At 35.6% G+C, this 6,000-nt stretch overlaps 1 protein-coding gene across 1 annotated transcript in view; it reads right to left on the bottom strand.

Annotated features, from left to right (window-relative positions):
- The window catches only part of SNTG2 (syntrophin, gamma 2), a gene marked incomplete at its 5' end in the record, with an annotated part of 61,681 nt that overhangs the window by 19,954 nt on the left and 35,727 nt on the right, over positions 1–6,000 (bottom strand). The gene's annotated exons all lie outside the window — the stretch shown is intronic.

Genomic DNA, 6,000 nt, shown 5'->3' with positions numbered 1-6,000 from the left:
TGATGCTTCACTTTTCCATCTCTGGTACATTACCCTTTTGGTTCTTAGCAGACCCAGAAGCTCACAGTTAAGCCAAGGGGGTCCCTTGCTCTGCCTGCTTCCCTTGCCTATAGAGTGGATGAACTGGTTTTGTGCATCTAGGAGAGTGTTCTTGAAAAGCTCCCAGCTCTCACTAGGTCCTTTATCCTCCATGGAAGCTTCCCACAGAATCCCTTCCAACTAAGCACTAAGCAAGCTGAAGTTTACTTTCCTAAAGTCTAAAACCTTTGTCTTGGAACTAACCTTCAGCGTGCTCAGCAGTATCTCAAACTCCATGATGTTGTGATCACTGCAGCCAAGGCTGACCCTAACCAAGATATTACAGAGCAGGTTTTCCTTGTTAGTGAGCAGCAAGTCTAGCAGTGCCACATTTCTGGTTGGCACATCTATCATTTGTATGAGGAAGGAGTCCTCTAAGCATTCCAGGAATTCGAAGGATGAGTGGTGAACTGCTGTGTTGTTTTTTCAGCAGATGTCTGTGTAGATGGTCTCCCATAATAACCAGGTTTTGTTGACCCGAACCCTGTTTAATTGACCCAAGTATCACTTTATTGGTCTCATTGTCTTGGTTTTGGGGTTGGTAACAGATGCCTACTGGATGGTCTTTCTTGGAGATGAACCCTCTGATTTTGACCCAGACGCATTCAATTGGGCTTCCACAGTTACCATAGTTGACTTCTATACATTCAAGGTTCTCCTTAACATAGAGTGCGACTCCTCCTCCTTTTCTACCCTGCCTGTCTTTATGAAATAGCCTATAGCCATCAATCATGATTCCCCAGTCGCTGGAGTTGTCCCACCATGTTTCGGTTAGTCCTATGATATCATCCCTTTCTGACTGGGCTTGGAGCTCTAGTTCCTCCTGTTTGTTTCCAAGACTGTGTGTGTTAGTGTACATACACTTTAGGTGGCTGGACGTTCTATTCTCATTCAGGGAGACAGCCAAGGCACATTTTACCCTACTCTGATTGGACTGATTTATTCCCCTATTGGATGTGATGGTGGCGTGGACAATGCCATTTTTGATCCCTCCCCCTAAGCCCTTCAGTTTAAAGGCTACCTCACCAAGTTGGCCAGTCTGCTATCAAAGATCCTCCTGCCTCTTTTAGATAGGTAGATTCCATCGCTTCCTAGCCGGTTGTAGTCATCGTAGAAGGTCCCATTGTCCAAAAAGCCAAAACCCTTGCAGCGCCACCAGCCACGTAGCTATTTTTTATATCCACCATGTGCTGTTGGTTGAGTTGTACCTTGTGGACCTTGCTTGTGAGTGTCTACTGTAGTTAAAAATTTGAATCTGTTCTTAGTTGAGATGTTGGAGGGTGGAGACTGTGGTGGAGCTCTGCATTTGTGGGTCACCAGTTTCCAGGGTGCTTCATCTTCAGTGGTGTCTGTACCAGGAACTTGGTTCTGAAGCCACCTGTAACTCAGCCACAGGTCATTCACCTGTGCACACCTTGTGCAGGTATTTACTTTTCCCACAGCAGAAATGTTTGGGCAGTCACTGTAGCCTACTGCCTGTGCTTTTTAAACAATCTGAAATTCCAAAACAGTGAATTAAAATGTACATAGTTTGGCTTTCTCATATTTTAAAATTCTGATTGTTATTTTAGGATAAAATATTTCATACTATATATCACCATTTTTTTAAAAACAAAACTTTCAGAAGACATTTATAAAGTATGTTGAAAGCATTCTCACAATGAAATGACAATGAAATCTGATTCATCAAAAGCATGAGAGTCTTCAGAAATTTCATCCAGAACAGACTTCCGTGGCTCAGGTCTATTCCTGCTCTAGATAACTGCAAAAAGATCAGTGAAATAATTTCTGTAAGAGGGAATGAATGCATACTATTTTCACTTAAAATATGTGACAGATCCACTCATTTGGTTATACAATTAAAGAATTCATCATTTCACATTTAAGAAATTACAGAACTGTGATTATTATGGACCACTACAATTAAAGCCACGTTACCAAAACAAAACAGATATGATTAAAAATTTTGTAAATTCATTCAAGATCCGCCGTTGCTGCAGTCGCAGGAATTGAATCTAATGCTCTAAAATTACTCTTTTTTTCTTACATACTTGACAGGGTATTAGTATGAAAAACTACATCTTCTTGTAAAAGACTGTCCTAAGTATATTTTCACATTCCTGACTATAAAATTAAGTTCTAAATAAATTATGCTTGGGCTGGGTTTTCGTTTTTCTGCCTGATTCTTATAAAGGAATCATGGATGGATAATGTTAGGGAAAAATAACTTTTGAAAATATAGAATAAAACAAAATCAATATAATATAAATAGAATCATAATTATAATGTAATATTACTCTACAAATTTGAAATTCCATGAGAATGAGTTCTTGACAGCTTTAATAGTTTAATCCTTATTCAAGTCTATAAGATCCTCTGGAAAATAATAAAACTAGACTTGCACCACATAGTTGCTGTTTAAATATTTGGATTTATAAATAAACATATATTTTTACACACACACACACACACACACACACATATATATATATAAAGTCTTTGGATTTACCCTTTCAATATGAACAATTTGTAATTTAAGAAAATACTATTTTAAAAAATATTTCTGTAGCTTCATGAAAATCAACATTTTATATTTGTCATCTTTAAAATACAGAATATGTAAACAAGTTTTTGTTCAATAGCCTTGTAAATTGGTGCATTCTCTTGCTTTTTCTAAAAAAGGAGCACTGGTATTAGTTGTATCTGAACTGTTGCATTATTAATAATTTTAACAAATGCATTTACAATTAATCTGTATGGTTCTTAGTATCTTTCTTTGTTCTGGATAATGGTGGGTTTTTACATTGGTGTGAAAATAAATTGAAATTCAATAGTATTTCTAAAGATGACCAGTTAAATTAGAATTGTAATAAGATTTCTGTACATAATGAAAACAATCTAAATTGTGTAATTAAACTGAGTGCTTCTGGTAACAAACTGATAAGTATCTTTAATGATTCTATAAATATAACCTAATCTAACTGACCTTCCCCCTGCACATTTTTTCCATCTCCTGAGAGTTCTTCCATCTTGTGAAGCAGATTCCTTTTCTCTATGTTCTGCTGCCCACGTAACAAGTACAAAGTTTCAAGATACCAGTTAGTCCAACATTTCTACAACTAACAGTGAAATGTAGTACTTTCCTCTGTCCAGTACCAAATACTATTGCAGTATTCTTCTCAATCCTCCAGTTGAACAACACTGAAGACCCCAAAGATCCAAATCATCTTATCAAGATGATTAGACTACACTGAAGGGTCAAAGAATGAGTAAGAGATCTAGAAAACATACTAGTCTTCTAGTTTTGAAGATTGTCTACAATCTTTTTTTTAAAAAAGAAGAAAAGAAAAACTACTTTATCTGAGCATCATCAACCAATCTTGTGCTGTTTAGGATGTTCCAGGTGAGACAGAAAGGCTTGCTGGGATTTGTGGGAGGTGACTGAATTCAAGTTATGGTTTAGAGGAATTTACTGCCTATCTTCCTCCCTTGCAATGCTGACTTTTACTACCAACCTTACGGAAATACATTTTAACAGCACTTTTTCTACCTTTTAACTGCCTCCATGCCCTACTCGTACTGCCATTTTATTACCCCCATCTATCCAAATAATGCTATCAGCGACTACAACATTTTTTCTATGAAGAAAATGTAGATATTTCTAGCACATGAATTTAACATAAGTTTGCTTGCTATCATTGCAAATAGATAAATTTCGTCAGTGTCACTGAATTTCACAGTTTCTTAGTAGACTCATATTTGTAAGCATTTGCAGCTTGAAATATGGCTTTAAGATATCTGAAAGGGGAATGATATTCTAAGGCAGATTTCTTCTTGCTTTATTGCTTGCTTTCTGTCATTTAACGCTGCTGCCATTTTAAAAAGAAATGAATAAAAATATCACACAACATGGGCAGATAAAATTCGTAAGTACCCTTAAACATACCATTGCACCTTAACATTTCTTTTCATAAATGGTGTAATGACAGAATATTCTCAGAAATACAATTCTTACAGAAACATCAAACACAAAAAACATGTACAGGATAAGGTTAACACCAACTCTGTCAAAGACAAGATCCCAATGACCCTCAACAGAAAACAGAACCAAGTCACATTTAAATAAGAATGGCTGAAATGACAGTGCAATTCCACACCTGCCATGAATCTCACCCAATTATTTATGAACAAAAATGAATTTCCAACTGCAATTACGGTCCTTCTCCAAAAGAAATAATTCTTATGGACAATCTAAACTACTGGTGATAACTTTCAGTTTTCTGGATAGTGCAATGCCAATTCTTTTTCTATGCTATGAAATAATCTATGTAAAATTAAGTTGCACCTCATTCATGCTCTTGATATCCTTCTAACAAGAAGGGCATTCAAAGCAACATTTATGTTTTAAAGGAAGAGAGAAAATAGTGGAGCTAGAGACTTTTCACTGCTGGAGAGTGACTGCAGCACTTTGCATCCTACTGACAACGTGGTTTAAAACAAACAAATGTATGCAACTGAGTGAGAGAAAATTAAGATATGGAACACACATATTGAAACTTAAACACTATAATCAGGATTTTAATTAAATACCTCTCCTGGAGGTTTCAGTTAGGTTTAAGCACAGATGAAAGAATACATTAATGTCTTTTGTGTGGTATGGGTCTAGAAGATTGTTGGATTCAAATGACAATAGATAGGTCCACAAGCAAAGAATCGTTCCTTAATTTTACAGTTGTTAGGGTGTAAAAAACAAACAAGTTTTGAAATTTAAGAATAAATGCTTCAGAAATAAAACCAGATAGAGAACCAGTTAATCTTCACCCTTATTACACTTAATTTTAATCATGTATTATCTGTTTTTACATGGATAATAAATAGGATAATTGAACAAACAGTTGTATCATAATTTCTTGAAGGGTTCATGTGAGACAATACTTCATGCATACTCAATGGGCATTATTATCCTGATGTCCAGCAACTCTTCAGGAGGAATCAATTCTTTTCTGAAGAACTGCATTCCTTCTTAGAAGTGCAGAAGCAACAATATCACCACTACAAATTTTTTTTCTTTTTTTTTTCTTTTTTTTTTTTTTACCCCATCAGTAGAAAGAGACAATTGGAAAGGTTTTAAGCTAGCGCCTGCAAACCTTGTTAGAATCCCAGATATGTGGAAATTTAGAAGAGTTGATTCAACACCTGTGCTGGGACTCCTGCTCCTTGCAAGCTGTACTAATGCAATGCTGTTTTTCAGTGCTCTTGCTATTGTAAACACCTTTAGCAGATCCCTGCAAACCTGAACATACCAGATCAAGCTTGCATTTGTGCTAAACTGCCTAAATAAGTTTTTAATTGGAGCAGGCTTATACTCTTAATCTATACATTCCTATACCAATGGTCCAGTTCACTTGGGAGTATGGATCTAGATGTTCAGCAAATAACTTGTTTATATAACAGTACAGAGATGCTTTAAGTTGCAACTTAAATAAAAATCAGTTTATCTTCTTTGCCTTCATAACACAAAATATCTCCTTTAGAATAAAGTATCTGTTTTAGGAAAAGCATAATTATTCTCTGGACTCCACTCACTGACTCTAATGGGCACTTAGTCACCACAAAGCTTATAGACAGGAATCTTGATCTTAAATTTAAAACCACGCAATGGGATGTGCATCTTCCTATCTGAGAAAATAATTGACTTAAGAGAATTTTATTAGCCAGTAGAAAGTGATCATCTGCTGTTTAAATCTGAGAACATAAGACTATTGCAAAATTTCCTCTCACTTTTATGCTGAATCTTCAAGCTCTTCCAATGTTAACAAAGACAATATCAATTTGCAATTAACAAAGTAAAAGTAAAATATTTCTTCTTTTAAAACAGAACCATTATGTAAAACATAAAAAAATTAGCTTATGTGAGTGGAA

Source organism: Mesitornis unicolor, unplaced genomic scaffold (assembly GCF_000695765.1).
Source record: "Mesitornis unicolor isolate BGI_N332 unplaced genomic scaffold, ASM69576v1 scaffold15224, whole genome shotgun sequence".
NCBI lineage: Eukaryota > Metazoa > Chordata > Aves > Mesitornithiformes > Mesitornithidae > Mesitornis > Mesitornis unicolor.
This window is presented reverse-complemented; position numbering and strand designations above follow the sequence as displayed.